General features: G+C 42.3%; 1 pseudogene across 1 annotated transcript; it reads right to left on the bottom strand.

The window, feature by feature from the left end:
- Nucleotides 1–14,007: 14,007 nt before the first annotated feature.
- On the bottom strand, nt 14,008–16,203 carry LOC102768494 (annotated as a pseudogene). The gene has a single exon (XR_001515739.1). The product of XR_001515739.1 is annotated as an RNA polymerase-associated protein RTF1 homolog pseudogene (transcript).
- Nucleotides 16,204–17,124: the final 921 nt, after the last annotated feature.

The following is a 17,124-nucleotide window of genomic DNA, read 5'->3' as shown; positions in this document are numbered from 1 at the left end:
GGAGGGCTTGCTAAAACAGAGAGGACTAGACTTTCTGATTCACCAGGTCTGGGGTGGGCCTGAGCAGTGGTATTTCTAACAAGTGCCAGGTAACCCTGTTGCTGCTGGCACAAGCACCACACTTAGAAATTACTGTTTTCATTGATCTTGGCTCTTATACTCCAAGCCATTCGATTACAACCAGTAATGAGTTGTGTTTTTTAATAGAAATCTGCTCATGTTTTTCTTCTACTTAAAATCAGCATTTTTGCCTTTGTTTTAGGGACCACATAAGGACTCACACCCAGCAGAACTACTCACTGATCTGCTCTCTTCTGCTTCTGAGGCTCTGCTTATGCTGTGTCTTCTCCCTGGGATGTCCTTCCCCTCTCTCATGCTTAAGGCCTAGTAGTCTTCAAGAGCCCTTTGTTCCCCATCCATGGAAACCCTTCTGACTCTACCACTCACCCATACACTCTAGCACCCTCTGCCTATAGGCATTCATCGCTTACCACACTGGCATATCTTCCTGGCCTTTCTATTCTGCCTTTCCCACTAGATTTTGAGCTCTCTAAGGACAGGGACAGGCCCAGACAGTGTCTTGGTTTGGGCACTTCATACATGTGCCTGGATTATCCCTTTTCTGTCCCATCTTTCTCTCTAGGCTCCCATGGTGCATATATATTTGTGTTTATATGTTTATTCATGGCACCAGATATTGGTAACTCACGTAGTTGTATACCACTCTCCTGCAGTAGCAGCCTCGAGCCATTTTTTATCAAGTCTCACTAAGACACGGGCCCAGCTTCTGAGCGTCTGCCTTTACACACCTGCCTGGCACTTTAGGCCCTTCAAGAAGGTGCCACAGCAGATGTTTTAAAATGTGCCTTTATGCTTCTGATATGGTGACGTTTCTAAAAGCAAAGTGTTGCAGCGTAGTGAGCCTTTTTAAGCAGTCCAGCTAAACCCAACGGTCCTCTGGCCTCTTCCGAGAATAAGAGTTTCAGAGAAAATGCGGGCGAGGTGAGCTGTAAATGTTAAAAAAAAAAAAAAAGGCGTATATTTATTCCTTAGGATCGTCAGCAGCAGGCACTATTTAAAACTCTTGGATAATTCGATCTTAATTATATGGTACGCAGAGGCACTAATAAGTTTACAAATCTGCCAGCAACACTAAACACATATGTCTTAGAAAATGCTACCCTTTTCCTTGCTTATTGTAGGACCAGGAACTTGGGTAATTGTGAGCAATTAAGAGGGAGTGACCAAACGGTGATTCAGAAGACTCCTCCAGCAACAAAGACGCCAGGGGAGCAGTCTGCTGGGTGGGCAGGGGATCTAGGGGCTGGGGAAGCAGCCTGGAGCCCAGAACTTTGGGCTGATTCATCACAGCTGAATGTGTTCCAGAAAAGTAAGCCAGGAGAGCCATATAATGTCTCTTCCTTACCTCACATGGATACCAAGAGGCACAGTGATGCTCTGAGAAGAAAAACGCCATGTAGCAAACATAACTTTTCACTCCCAGCGGCTCATGCTGTGGTGGAGTAGAAATGGCGTGGGCCTTGGAACCCAATAGTGTGCAGGACTCCAAACTTGGGTCTGTCACTCAGCAGCCAAATGCCACTGTGCAAGTGAGCGTGGGTGTCCTCAGCTACTTCATTGTAGAAATGTAAATAACTCATGGGAGCCATGTCATAAGTAATCGACATAGCACATGTACAACCTCAAGGAGATGTCCTGGCACATAGTAGGTGTGTAATTAATATTTATTCATCTCCTTCCCTGCCTCCTTTCTTCAGAGGAGGATAAAATGCTTTTAGTAAGGTCATCTATGATCCCCACATTTCCTGGCCTGTAGAAGGTGCTTCATCAATATTGGCTCAAAGAAGGAACAAATTATTAGTCGATACTCTTTCCTGCTAAATCAAGAAACTAAAGTACAGAGAGGCTAAGTAACTTGGCAAAAACACATGGCTAGTAGCTGGTAAACTGGCCTTTAGTCACAACAGGGGGGTCCAAACTCAGCAGAGCCAAATTCAATATGATGGAACCAAACTATAGTATGGGGCTCTGTCACTTGATCTTTATTCTGAAGTTGCAATATTTTACAACAATGTTTATTTCAAAGAGGAAGAAGAAATACCTCAAATGCTAAAGGAGTGTGAATGCCTCAATGGCTTCTTTGGATAAAAGAAACTTTGATTCTGTGGTATATGTCTTTATGCAGATTAAGTTGATGTTTGATTACAAACTCCAAGGTAGAAGGAAAATAAATATGTTCATGAAGACTAGAAATTCCAAAAGGGAAGAATAGAAAAAAATTAGTAATGAATACTCTGATGGTTGCTGTCTAGGAGAGTCTAGAGATCAAGCATGCAAACTCGAGGCTCGCCGGCTGCATGCTTGGTTTAGATAGATTTCACTATGGCATCTCTGTGCTCAGAGGCTGGCAGTGGGGATCTCCCCACTTCCCCAGATCCACACCCCCAAACACAGCACACTCTACTCTCCTGTTCTGTCGCATCCACAATATTTGCTGGCCTCATCTCTCCTGCCTTCTCTGCCTAAGCCACATAGCAGAAGGTTACTGTGGCCTGAACACCTTCTGAGCTATCCTGCCTGAGGCCTCTGCACCCTTCCCTTCTTTACACGTTGAGGAATAATAATCGATCTTGAAAGGCCAATTGAAATGGATAAATCCCCTCTAAGTCCTTTCCTAGCACCTTGGCAGGAAATGATTGCTTCCTTGGCAATCCCAAAGGACTTGGTAGTTTTCTTGTTCCATTCATCAAAACCTGCCTTTTATTAAAATGACATTTATTTGTAAATGTATCTGACTTTCCCTCTGAAACTGTAAACACCCTCTTGGTCCCTTACCTACTGCACCCTATACATAGTAAGCACTCAAAGAATGCTAATTGAGGGAAAACAATTTAAATGTCCTCAAATAGAGGCCTCGATGAGTCGAGTATGGTCCAGGCATGCAGTGGGTTTTATGCAACCATTACAAATGTGATATGTGTATTTAAAGATACAGAAGCATAGCTATTGGCATTTACATTTCTACTGCCTTGGCATGACCACAGCTACTCATGGAACATTCCACCTGCTTTCAGGCATCTCCCTGCCCCCTTGCAGTGACTTAGGTGGAGGCATGTGTGTGCATATATAGCCAATGGAATGTGAGTACAAGTGTCCATTAGTAAATACATTTATTCTACTAAAGCAATGAAAAGTCCATGCATGACCCTCCAAGCTTTCTTCTTCCACCCTGGAGACCAAGATGGCCATGGAGTCCAGATGGTGTAGCTATCAAATGACAGTGCCTCCAACTGGGTGCCCAAGTGACCACATGGAGCAGAGTTATAATAAATATGTTTGCAAAGTGAGAACTAAACCTTCGTGATGTTAAGCCACTGGCATGGTGAGTGACACACAAAATAAGGATGTTAATACTTCTTTTACAGGTTATTGTGACAATGACATGACATTATAGTAACTAGCATGGTGCTTGGCATATATAGGCACTTGCTAAATGATAGTTCTTATCTCCCTGTTTATTCCCTGTCCATGTGGTGAACTTCAAACTGTCCATTAGTAAATACAGTTATTTAGCAGAGTGGATGTTGTGATGGAGGATTTAAAAAAATCCCAGACCGTGTCCTGTTGCATTTGCCTGAAGTCCCAGATGAATTGTCATGGAGGAAACTGAGAGGACCAGTGGGAAGGCTGTGGGCCTCCAGCAGGGATGCAGGAATGGGCGCCTAAGGGTGCCCCAAAGTTTAATGGCTTGCCTTCTGTTTTATTTGCCCTTTCTTATCTAACGGAAACAATTAATTCTTGCCTGAGTGGGGCAAGAGGTCCAGGGAGACAGAGGAATTCCTGGCCGTCACCGTAGTGCCTAGAGCAGAGAGCTAGAGGGCTGTGTGTGGGGATGAAGGTTGTGAAAAGGGGTGAGTAGTAGGAGCCTCACCAGAGAAAGAGAAGTGTCACGTTTAATCCTATTTGTCCTATGGGAGTTTTCCAAAGCCAGACAAAGGACATCGTATCTAATGCCCGTTCTCACACACAGGCATCCAGGACAGTTTTTGTGTTCTTTTTAAACTCTGCACACACTTGGCTGCACAGATTTGAAGAAGGACAAAGGTTGTTTTAATGGTGTTAATGGGGGGTGATGGGCGAATCATAATCTTTTAACCAAAATGGTTCAGTCATTTGTGTCAGCTATTGAAAGCAAAGACTCTTTGGTAGGTATAGAAAGAAAGGAGAAAAGGATTTGAAATTGCTTGCCACCCACCTCCTCCACAGGAGTGCTGAGTGCATTAATGAGGAATGTCTCAGCGCTGTGAACGCCCTGGAAAGAAGTTGCTTTGCCAGTTCCAAATATTATTGTGACTTGCTTAGGCAGAGCTGAGGGAAAGATGGGGGTGGGAGGCTGGCTACTGCATGCAGTGTTTTTCTTTTGGGGCTCCCAGGCTGTTCCAGAAGCAGAACTACTGCTGAGAACGACCCCAAAGAGAAAGGAGCACATATTCTGGGTTCTTATTCCCACAATGTGCTTGCCTTTCTGGGAGACCCTGGTCTACGTTTGGTGCCTTGCTGTGGCCTCAAGTGGTTTCTGCTGCTGACTCTTAAACTTAGTTTTGAAAGGACACATAGAGAACTGCAAATAACTTGAAGCTTGTTGGAAACATGGAGCTAAATAAATACCATTAGAATAATAATGTAATGAAGGTAGAACATAAACATTTTGTATCATCTTCTTTGCAAAAGAGCTTAACATGCTTCCAAGAAAAGCTTTTTTTGGTATAGAGATGTGTGTTGAACTACTGAAATGAATTTGGGTGGCAGATAATAGTGACAGTGATAGCGACTGTCTTGTATTTGTAAAGGTTAGAACTTACCAAACACATTCCATGTGCTCTATGTTCTGTGATCCTACAGCACTGAATTCAGGTAAGCAGGTGAATGTTACTGTTATTATCTCCATTTCATAGATAGAAACATTGAGCCTCCCCAAAGGGAAAACTCTGAGAAAAATAGCTAGTAATTGTTCCAACAAACACACACAAAAAGAAACATACCCCCCTCAAAAGCAAAATAACCAAGAAAAATAACAAAGATGCCTACTCAATAATTTTTTTTAAATGTTAGAAGTGGTGAAGAAAAGCTTTACAGGCATTTCAGCAGTGGTTTTTAAACAAATTTTGCTTTTTGCTTAAGGAAACTGTGGTATAATTTGGTGGAAGAGAGGGGGAACCAGCCTGGAAGAACGGAATATGGAGAGTTGTAGAGGCTGGAGGGAACATAGTATTTTGCTCATCTGAAGATACAATGAATGCAAGAGAAGACTCTTATGTAAATTAGTAGAAAACCTCAGAGCCAATGATTAAATTTGACTCAAGAAGCAATTAGAAGCCTGCACAAGTTTGAGAAGGTATGTGACAGAAGCAAAACACTTGAGAGAGATATACCAAATATACCAAGCCATGAAAAAGGGGGAAGTGGGTATACAATTGGGAGTCATTTGGGGGGGGAGAATGAACTCCAAGACAGAAAGGAGCCACAGTTGTCTTCAGATCAGTAGCTGGGTGGGAGGAGGTATGTTGGGTGCTGACAATCAGAGTTATCTAAGAACTTACTAAAAAGACAAAAACTCTCACCCTCCACACCCATCCTGCTCTCATACCCACCTGTCAGGATTCCAGATAGACTTTCTAGGGGTTTGGTGTCGATGGGAAAAGTTCTCCAAGTGATTCTGACATGGGATACAAAGAAGGATGAAAAGTAAGATTCCCGTCCCAGGAGATCTTAGGTCTGACCCATGAGTAGATTGAGATGAATGAAACTCCAATACTCTGTGCCACGTGGTATGATGGAAGTATGTAGAGAAGCTCTGAAAGTCATGTGAAGGAATGATTCAGCCTACATAGAGAAGAAAAGGGTCACAAGATGAGTTGTTCTTTTCAAACAATCAATTAAATCAGGCTCTCTGCGGGGATGGGGCCTGGATAGTAGTATTTTTCAAAAGCTCCTCAGATGATTCTAGTGCACCTAGGGTTGGTGATAGCTGTTAGAGATCAAAGTTACCCCAGCCTTTCAAGAAGGAGTAGATGTTTTTCTAGGCAAAAAGAGTAATGGAACTGACATAGGCACAGAGACATGAAAGTAGCAGGCTTGGAGAATAGGGAAGAGTCTAGTGTGGCTAGGACTTTGGTAATGAGGAGGAGATACTGAAAAGGTAAACTGAGGAAGCAATGTGAAGATGATGGTGGTGGCAGTGGTGGTGGTTGAGGAGGAAGAGGAAGAGGAGGAAGAGTAGGGGAGGAGGAAGAGGTCATCCTGAAAGCATTATGACATGTTTTTTTTTTTTCAAAAGAGTGAGAGACCTATGTTTTATAACAATTCTGGAGGGTGAAGATGGATTAAAAGAGACATAAGGATACCCAACTTTTGGCTTAATTTCTTTGGACCATTGGGCCCATTTTTGCCTATAGTTGTGATAAAGCAATGGCTAGTGAGTCTTTGAAATTACTATGCATGGTAGCCACAAAGATGATTGTCTTAACTCTCTCTCTCTCTCTCTTTCTCCTTCCTTTCTTTCTTTCTCTCTTTCTCCTTCCTTCCTTCCTTTCATTCTTTCTTTCTTTCTTTCTTTCTTTCTTTCTTTCTTTCTTTCTTTCTTTCTTTCTTTCTTTCTCTCTTTCTTTCTTTTGTTAATCCTCACCTGAGAATATTTTTCCATTTATTTTTAAAGAGAATGGAAGGAAAGAAGGGGGTGTGAGAGAGAGAAACATTGATGTTAGAGAGACACATCAATTGGTTGCCTCCTGCACACACCCAGACCAGTTAGGATGGAACCTGCAACCCAGGTATGTGCCCTTGACAGGGAACCCAAGACTCCTCATTGAGTGGGCTGACACTCTAACCACTAAGAAACACCAGCCAGGGCTGTCTTCATGAGTTGTTGTTTTGTTTTTTGTTTTAATAAAATGAAAAGTATCAGGGCCCACTTTCCTTCCAAAGTACCAAAGTGTGAGCTTATCTCCCTTTCCCCTATCAAAGATTAGAAGTGATTTCAAGATTGTCTGTCCTTCCAAAGTAGGAATTTAAAACCCTCCTCCAGCTTTTTGTAGCAATTTCAGGCAGTACATACAAATATTACAAACATTTAAAGGCAGGCATTTTTAAAGCAGTTTCAGGTAATGAGGTAAATCTTACCCCTTGGGGTAAAGGGAACACTACCAGTGGGCTTTGTCCTTCCTCCCTCCCCACCCCCCCACCCCGTTCCTTTGTTTCCCTGTCTTCTTTAAGGTCCTTAATGTTAAACTGAAGTTCATTCATAGCTTTTGCTCAATTTTATTTCTAGTTTGAAATTGAAAAGTGGATGAATAACCTTTTAAAGTCTTTAAATTAAGTTGATTTTTACATGTATGTTCTTAGATTATACATTTCTTTTCTTCTACTGTGAACCCGTAGCTCTTGATGTGAAGTACACAAACACATGCACTGTTTCCAGATGGTAGTAAAAGATTAATGGTGGGCAGGAATGTTGAGGCCCTGAGGTTTACAGATGCTTGATTTTATTTTTAGACTCCTCAGATAGATTTCCTTCTTCACTACACCCTTCAAACATTCAATGAATACCCACTGTAGACCAGGCTCCCTGATGGTGGGAGTAGAGATGAATAAGGCAGTCCTCGATTGCACCTCATACTCCTAATAACTTTAAGATGAAATAGGGGATAAGATTATTTTTTACATAATGAAACTGGGGCCCAGAAGGGTTAAGGACATGGATCAAGGCTAAACAGGAGTGGATCCAAGATCATTCTATCTTTGGAGTGGTGCTCAAATCAAATCCTTACATTGTGTGACATGTTTCAATAGTACTTGAATTACTGAGGAGGTGGTGGCAACTGATAATTTATGATACTATAGTGGAAAAAAAATGACATTTCCATTATTTTTAGATTGTTTTGAGATTTTAAAACGTGAACTGAAAAAATATTGATAGAACCAGCGAAGCAGTTATTTACGTAGGAAATTAAATACTTCATCCTTAACTATTACTTGTTAGAGAAGAACAAAATGTTAACATTTAACACATGTTAAAATTATTTTTTAATTTTTAATGAAAAATTTTCCTTAAAATCCTTTTATAATTACAAACCCATAAAAAGTATTAATTGAGTGAGGGACTGTTAAATTCCATATGGTTTTCACATATTTTTAAAATTTTAAGTAAGAGCATTGATAACAATGATGATTTTATTTTTTCATATAACTACCCTAAAACTTTGAAATACTTTGAAAATATTAAATAGCAAAATACTAAAATCCTAGATGATGAGGAATCTTTCTGGCCTAACCCAAACCTGTGTTTACACCTTGAAAAATTCTTACCATATTCTTAAGGGATCCTATAATTCTTCATATCTTAACTCACTCCTGAGCTTCATTTAAAAAAGAAAAGTAACATGCCTGGCCAGTGTGGCTCAGTGGTTGAATATTGACCCCAGAACCAAGAGGTTGCCAGTTCAATTCCCGGTGAGGGCACATGCCTGGGTTGCAGGCATGGTCCCCATTAGGGGGCGTGCAGGAGGCGGTGATCAATGATCCTCCCATCAATGTTTCTATCTCTTTATCCCTCTTCCCTTCCTCTCTCTAAAAATCAATAAAAACATATTTAAAAAAATAAATAAAAAAGAAAAGTAACAGAAAAATTTCTGAGCTATTGAACAGATGCATAAATTGTTATACTTTCCCTTTTTACTCACTCCTATGTTCTTTTCTTCTATGCAATGTCTTCCTTTTCCCATTCAATAGTAGAGACAATTCCGATAACTTCCTTAAATTAATCTAAGTAGATAAAGTGTAGTTCATTAACTTTACATTTTATGTTTCCAAAGTTGAAAACTTACCTGCAGTTGTACTAAGGACTCCATCCCATTCCCTGCCATTTTTTAACCACTTCTCTCATTGTTGTTCTTCTTTGTCTGCTGGGTACACATACTGTAGGGAGCACCAATCCTTGCAGCCCACTTGCAGATGAACCTGAATTAAAAATCTGAGTTTCACCCCCTGTTGGCTCTTAACTTGGGAAAATCACTTAAATTCACTGTATTTTGGTTTTCTCCTGGGAAAAATAAGGATTTTTTTATATTTATTTTTGTCTCTAGGAAGGTGAGTAAAAATTAAATAAGAATGCATGTAAACTCCTGGCCCACTGCCTGCCTAGTGCAGAGTAAGTTCCTGTCTCTGCTTCTAGTAAGCAAATAAATAAACAAGCAAAACCTTCTTACCCTGGACACTCCTCTCTAGCTCCTCTTTGTTTTAAGCCACAAATCACATTCATAGACTCTTTATTCCTCATTAGACATTTTCTTTTTCTTTTTTAAAAATATATTTTTATTGATTTGGGAGAGGAAGAGAGAGATAGAAACATCAATGATGAGAGAGAATCATCGATTGGCTGCCTCCTGCACGCCCCCTATGTGGGGTCAAGCCTGTAACCGGGCATGTGCCCTTGAGCAAAATCGAACCTGGGACCCTTCAGTCCACAGGCCAATGCTCTATTCACTGAGACAAACACTCTAGGGCCAGACATTTTCTGATGTACATGTTGTGAGCGCTGGTTCTTATTTATAGTCTCTAGAAAAAGAGCATTTATGTTAAATCTTCTCTCCTTTGGGAAATGCTAGCTTTCACTCCAGAAATGTGAATCTTTGGAGTTTGAAAGAAATTGTTTAAAAGTCAGCTGTTTTGCAATTTTAGGCGCATTTAAGTAAGCTAAGAGTATATTTCATTATTTTTTTTTTTATAATAGTGAAATGATGGATGCTTTTATCAGTTAGGTAACCACCCATGGGTATAAATGATATATTTGTTGGTTCTGGACTTTTATGGGATTTTCTGCCCAGCCTCCCTTTTCTCTGAGAAACCCAACCTTTCTGGGGCTTACCCTGCCATGTTCTTACCTGAGTTGCTCTGCCCTCCGCCCCAACCGTAATTGATTGGCCCAGGAGAGGGCACCTAGGAAGCAGAGCCCATGAGCTCTTGCTCTAGGATTTTTGGCCTCTGAGCAAAAGAGGTCAATTGATATTTCTCTGTTGGTGCAAACGATAAGATGTGAAATTTGAGAGCAACTGTGCACATATTTCCTACCACATGGAGAAATCTGATGAAACAAGTAGAGATGAATCTTGGAAGTCACGGGTGCCAGTCACTACACCTGTTCCCAAGTGAACTTGTGATTCTCCAGCAGTTAGCAGACCTTAGGGGCTGCTTTTCTTTATTCCCAACATGAAGCATTTTGAGTGTGGAGGTGGGAGAAGAAAAAAGGAGGAAAGGAAATAAGTCTCCCTTCTTTGGGAAAATGCTCTCTGGAGGTAGTTGATTTTTTAAAAAATATGTGAAAGTTTATTTCATATATTTTAATTGATATGTATTTTAATTGGTTTCAGAGAGGAAGGGAAACGGAAAGAGAGATAAAAACATCAATGATAAGAGAGAATCACGGATTGGCTCTCCCCTGCCCTCCTTCTGTGGTTCAAGCCCACAACCGAGGCATGTGCCCTGACTAGGAGTTGAACTGTGACCTCCAGGTTCATAATGGACACTCAACCACTGAGCCACACTAGCCGGGCAGACATTACCATTTTTGATTGAAAAAAATATAATTACAAAATATGAAATAAAACTTTTAGGAACTGGGATAGGAAAAAGCATAAACACTCACGGACACATGTATTTGTCATATGTAACCAAAGAGTAGTGTGAGATCCTAATTAATTTTTGCACATTTTTTTGATTCTCTCAATTTAAGCAGATAGTTCATCATCTTAGGAAAGGCAGCAGCAGACAGGAAATATAGCCTAGCAGGGTTTTCCAAAACCAAAAAAGAAAGTTTCCCATTTGGATGACAGAAGGGAGGACTGGGGTGTTGGAATAGCAGAGGTGACTCTGTCATTTCTCTGGGGTGCAGGTGCTGGTGGTGCTGGTGGTGCTGGTGGTGCTGGTGGTTTCATATGGTGCAAGATGTGCCCAGGACATGGGACTATGGTGGATCATAGCTTTATGGAGCCATCCTGACACCTCAGCATTGCTTAAAAGCAACAGAAAGCAGTTGGCCTGAATGGACAGGGACCTTATGGCCAGAGATAATGCTCTTATCTCTGTGTGGAACACTGGCTGATGGCCACAAGCTCATCATCCTAGGCCAGTGGTCGGCAAACCATGGCTCTCGAGCCACATGCGGCTCTTTGGCCCCTTGAGTGTGGCTCTTCCACAACATACCATGTGCAGGCGCGCACGTACAGTGCGATTGAAACTTTGTGGCCCATGTGCAGAAGTCCGTTTTCGGCTTGGGCGAGTCTATTTTGAAGAAGTGGCATTAGAAGAAGTGGGGGTGTCGGTTGGGCCGGAGACGCTGCGCAGGTGGGCCGGGGGATATGCAGCGCGGGAGAGGCGCCAAATATCAACAGTACTTAAACTATATAGGTAGGTCAATAACAATGTACCTACCTATATAGGTGAAGTTTAAAAAGTTTGGCTCTCAAAAGAAATTTCAGTCATTGTACTGTTGATATTTGGCTCTGTTGACTAATGAGTTTGCCAACCACTGTTCTAGGCTGTTATGGGCTGAGTTGAGCCCCCCATTGCTCAATTCATATGTTTGAACCTAAGTCCCAGTATCTCAGAATGTTTCTGTATTTGGAGACAAGGTCTTTAAAGAGGTAAGTAAGTTAAAATGAGATCATATGATAGGTCTTAATCTAGTTTTACTGGCATTCCTATAAGAGGAGATTAGGACACAAACACAGAGGGAAGACCTGTGAAGATACAAGGGAAAGGCAAGCCAAGGAGAGTGGCCTCAGGGAAAACCAACTCTGCTGCCATCTTGATCTTGAACTTTTAGCCTCCAGAACTGTGAGAAAAGAAATTCTGTTGTTTAAGCCACACAGTCTGTGGCATTTTGTTATGGCAGCCTGAGCAAACTAATACACAGTCATTGACCTGATGTGAGACCTTAGAACCTTATCACATCCTGGGGGATCACTCCAGGATGGCTGAAGTGGAAAGCTTGTCAACCTTTTAAGATTAGGACTTGAAATATAAATTAAGTTGTTTAATGGAAAATAACACCTTATTTCTTGCACACCTAAATCTGAGCTCTGTGAGTTAAACTTACTACCAATGCTGTTTTGTTTCATGTTGATTTTTCTACATTATATTTTGAGGGATCTCCTTTTATTTCTGCTATTTACTATTCATCCTTGTTTTATGCATCTCTCTATTAGAAATCATTATTTTATGACCCATTGTGAAGTTGTTCAAAATCACCTAGTGCATTTCTTACTTCTTTATGCTTTCCAGGAAGCTTAGCTATACTGATTTTTGTGTTAAGTGTTCAAAACCATATGTATATAAAATATATGCATAGAAAATTTTTACCCTTTGGAAATTTTTCACAAAGAAATTCTACTATAGAGAAGAGACTTGGGAGAAAGAATTAGTAACCAAATCTCCCAGTTTGTAGCTGATTCAACTGCTAGGAGGCAAAACGACCCAGCAATAAACAGTGAAAGCAATGGAAAAGGCTTGAGGAGTTTTGTGATTTTATCAGCAGATGGCAAGTATAATTTAATGTAGACAAACTAATAATTAATTGGGGAGAAAGAAGGCCAGTCCAGTGATGTGTCTGGGCAGAAAATAATCCTCTAACACACAGATCAAGAAAAGGATTTAGGGATTATTCTTGAAAAATCATTAAAACTATCAGTCTAGTGTATAGTTCTGGGAACAAAGGCAAACACAGTGTTAGCCAAGAGCAAGCACAGAAACTGGAGGTGGTACCTGTTAGTTTAAAAAGAACTTGTTTGATCTAGTCAGGAATATCATCATGTTAGCCATTATTATGTAAGAAGGTGACTGAAGAATGATAAAAACCCAACAATCAAATTTATCCACTTATACAAAAGGGTTGCAAACTCAAATGCCTTCAAGAACCAAGCAGCTGGATAATGTGTGAGTTGTCATGGTAAAACTTTGGGGAATGGTGGGAACTAGGTCAGAATGGAGGGTGCTTAAAGACTTTCAGATTCAAACACATAGGCGCGTGTGTGCGCACACACGCGCGCACACACACACACACACACACACACAGTAGTGGCCCAATAAAATATGTATGGCTGCCCAATTCAGCTCTGCGGCCACCAATGTGAGTTCCTGCCTTAGAAAGTCTAAGTGCCTCTCTTCTGATCCCCCACTCTAATCTGAGGGTCCCTGGACAATAAGACTGTATTTTATTCAATCTTGTATCTAGCATGGCACTGAGCATATTGCTTTGCCCCGTGAAGACTGGTTGGAAATGTTGCAATGGTGAAGAAGCTCTAGGCTGTATATAGCAGACAATGCTACTGACAGTTGCTGTGCCTGTTACTTTGTGGCTGCTGTGTCTGAAGCTGAGTGTCTAAAAGAGCTCATGAGTGGGCCCCTAAGCCCACTCTGTGCTTGACTCAGCCTCACAGGACCTAATTTGCATGCAGTGTAAATTACGTATGTCTCTGTTATATATAATACTGTGTTTTTTCTCCTATCTGCTCCTCCCATCAAGCTTGGCCTTTCTTCATCCCAGATCTTTCTCTCCCCACTTTCAGCAATATAAGAAATTTCTCAGTTGGTTTTTCCTTTTCTATCCCCTCATCCTGGTTATTTTCTTTCCTGCTCATTCTCATTGTACCTATTCCACAAAAGATGGGTGGCAAAAACAATCTCGGTGATGTATGTCTTCCAGGGGTGTGATATTCTGGTTAGCAGAGTTTGTGTTGAACTGACATTTTACTACTCTTTTAGAATGCACAATCCTTTTCTGGTAGGTAATAGAAATCGATTAGCAATCAAGAAGTGCGTTAGGCTGATCTTAATGTTTATTTATGCTTAAATTGTGCACTGGTATTACCAAAAAACCCCACCCTATATAACAAAGCATAATAATGAAATGAATACTTGTGCACTCTATTTGGAGTCTCTTTCCAGTTTCTACTGCTGCTCCCGCCCAAAGAGGGCACATCAAAGGAAGAGGAAAGGCGGGACACTGATGGGCATGCAGGGTCAGAAGCAGCAGGCTGGGTGAGCTCAAATCAGCCCCCGTCGCTTTTTGTAGTCTTCCAAGTTCAGAGATCTCCTTGGAGCCCCATCCTTGGCTGGTGAAGCCTTGGAGGTGATGGCCAAAGCCTTTGACTCTGAGCTGGGAACTTGTAAATCAATCTTCACATCGAAATCATGTACTTTGAAAAAGTCCTCTGAGAGGTCACTGGCTGACTTAGAATGCAAATCTTTATCCTCTCCCTGACCCTTGCTCATTTCCTTTGGGGCATCCGGTAACACTCCAGAACCATACTTTGCATTCAGCTGGGCCAAGATGGCAGCTTGAACAGCTGGGCTTCTGGAATTAGAAACGATGATAGGTGTGCATTTCCGTCTGGTAAAGGGATCCATCTGTTGGTTTTTCATGTTGTGACTTTCAGCCACAAGGGCCTTCTCAGACTTCACAATATTCCATTTCCGGTTCCGCTGATTGATGTAACTAATAGCAGATATGTTCTTGGTCCACTGGCGGTGCAGGGCCTCTGCCCGTGCCTCCAGCTCATTCAGCTGGTCTTGGATTTGTTTGGCCTTGTCCTGATCTCCCAGGTCCTCCGCCATGGCCTTTTCCTTTAGCAGCTGAGTCTTCTTCTTGGCATAGTTAAGCGGAGCTTTCCTGAACCTTTCTTTCTCTTTTACAATCTCCTCAATGTCTTGATCATTGAATTTATAATTAAGAGCTTCTTTAATAGATAATTCCTTCTTATTGATTTCATCTAGAGTGGGCAATTGCATGCCAGCAGAAAACATCGCTTCTTTCCACTTCATGAATTCGCTTTCAGTGAATGCTTGGTTTGAGACAAACTCTAGGCGGAATACTCGTTGGGCATTGCCATGTCGTAGCTGTAGCCCTTTGTTTGTTCTGGTGCCACCAAGCTGGTATACCTTGGCGGTTTCCACAACACCCGTGATCTCAGCAACCCGGTAAACTGGTTTGCTGTTGTGGTTTCCAATGCCAATCCGTACAAAACATCCTGTGACAGTTTTAGCAAAGAAGGGCATATGACACCAACGTTCCAGCTTATGCCGTGATAATCGAACCCGATTCAGTTCTTCGGGTAAGGACACTGGTTGTGATTTTGGAGGGATCTCTTCTTTCTCTTCTTCTTCATCAGAGGATGGTGTTCGGGATGAGCGGTCTGTCTTTTCACTGGATTTGTCATCTTCTTCCTCCTCCTCATCGTCAGAGTATTCCTCACTGGTTTTTAATGGCTCTTTTTTGGCGAGGAGCTCAGCTGTTCTGTTCTTCCATTTCTCTCTCTCTGCTTTTAGCTCCTCCATGGCTTGCGATTTTTTATCTAGTTTCTCATCCCGTTTGGAACGCCATTCCTTGTTGTGGGATGTTACCTGAGATTCCTGAGTCTGTGTCAGCTTTTTCTTTTCTTGCTCTTCTTGCTTTTTCTTTTTTTCTTTCTTTTTGGCTGTTTTTAGTTTTTTCTTAATTTCGAATCTTCTTTTCAACACCTCCCTCTTCTCAATGCGGTTGAAGAGTTCTTGCTCTCTTTCCTTCTCTGTCATCTGCTCCAGACGAGCCCTGTCCTCCTCATCCCCCATGAGGTCTTCCCCGTAGCCATCATGGAACTCTTCATCTTCAGAAGAAGAGTCAGAGTCTGAACTGGAGGAGGAGCTGTTGCTGTCAGAGTCGGACACTTCACCTTCCTCAGGGGCTGAGCTCTCAGCTGAACTGTCTTTGTCCAAACTGCCTGATGAAGCAGTTTTATTGACCTGTTTCTTCATGGTTCCTTTCTTCTCTATTTTTCTGGCCTTTCCTTTCTTCTTATTTTTATTGCTCCCGAACGTCCACTCATTATCTCTGTCCGACGTCTCAGAGTCTGAGGAGGCTGCAGGCTGACTCACAGGTGGCTCCTTCTCCTCAGAGTCACTGTGCTTCCGCTTTGCCAGGGACAAGAGCTCCTGATCCAGGTTCTCGTTGCTGCCGCTGTCCTCCATGTCCAAGTGGATCGCCACGCGGCCTTTCCGCTTCTTTGCCATGGTGATCCCCCGGCTCCCACGCCGGACGCTGCCCGGACTCCCCTCTAGCTCGTCTGCTAGTGGGACAGCCACTGCCACTGCCACCGTCGCGATGTTGGGGTCCAACCCCAACAGGTACAAGGGTTCCCAAAGGTGTGGACAGAGTCCACGAAGAAGGAATGATACAGACACAGCGTTCAGTTGATCAGCAGCCTAACCAGGTTCTCTAGCCAGGATTTAGCGAGGATCTCCAGCCAGGTTCTGTCTCTACTTCTCCTGCTACATCTGTATTTATACCAGTTGGTCTTAATCCTATCCATTCTATTCCAATGGTTAGGGCATTTGTTATCTCCATTCCAGGGAGTAAAGATTAAGTAGCTTAAGGGTGATTGTTCGTAGTTAAAGTGATTAACTACCTGCCTGGCACTTAGTTAAGGGGATTTACTGATAAAAATCCCCACCTGGGGAAACAAAATTTCTCAGAGAGGTGACCTTGGTTAAAACACGTAGCACTAAGGGGAGCAAACATATTAAGAACAGTATGCTATATATGCCAGGTCCCTTGAAACATAAGCTGTGCAGATGTTTCTTCCCTGCAGTGACTGTGGCAAGCAGCAAATATGGACCGGCTTCCGGCAAATTCCCCTTTTTATTTTTTAAATGATAGCGCGTGTAAATCAGAGGCCTGAACCCTCACTCCTTCTGAGGGAGGTCTCCTGCCCCCATGGCTGCTTCGCTTCCCACGCCCAGCTCAGATTGGGACCCAGGTAAAGACAGAGACTGGCTGACAGTAGCTGTCCTCTTACTGCAACAGGACTTGTTTCCCATTTCTACCTTGGACCACAGCGAAAGGGGCAGCTGAAGGAAAGGGCTGTGTCAGGGTGCTGCCTTCTTCCCTTTCTTATCCCTCTTTTTTCTAAACACTTCCATGCCTTGTAGTTCTTTTGCTTTCTCTTCTTTTTCTCTTTACTACCCTCCATCTCCACCTCCTCTTCCTCCTCCTCCCCGGTATCATCCATATCAGCT

The sequence above is a fragment of the Myotis davidii genome, unplaced genomic scaffold (genome assembly GCF_000327345.1).
Source record: "Myotis davidii unplaced genomic scaffold, ASM32734v1 scaffold524, whole genome shotgun sequence".
Lineage (NCBI taxonomy): Eukaryota > Metazoa > Chordata > Mammalia > Chiroptera > Vespertilionidae > Myotis > Myotis davidii.
The sequence above is the reverse complement of the archived record's forward strand: the minus strand, read 5'-3'. Positions and strand labels throughout refer to the sequence as shown.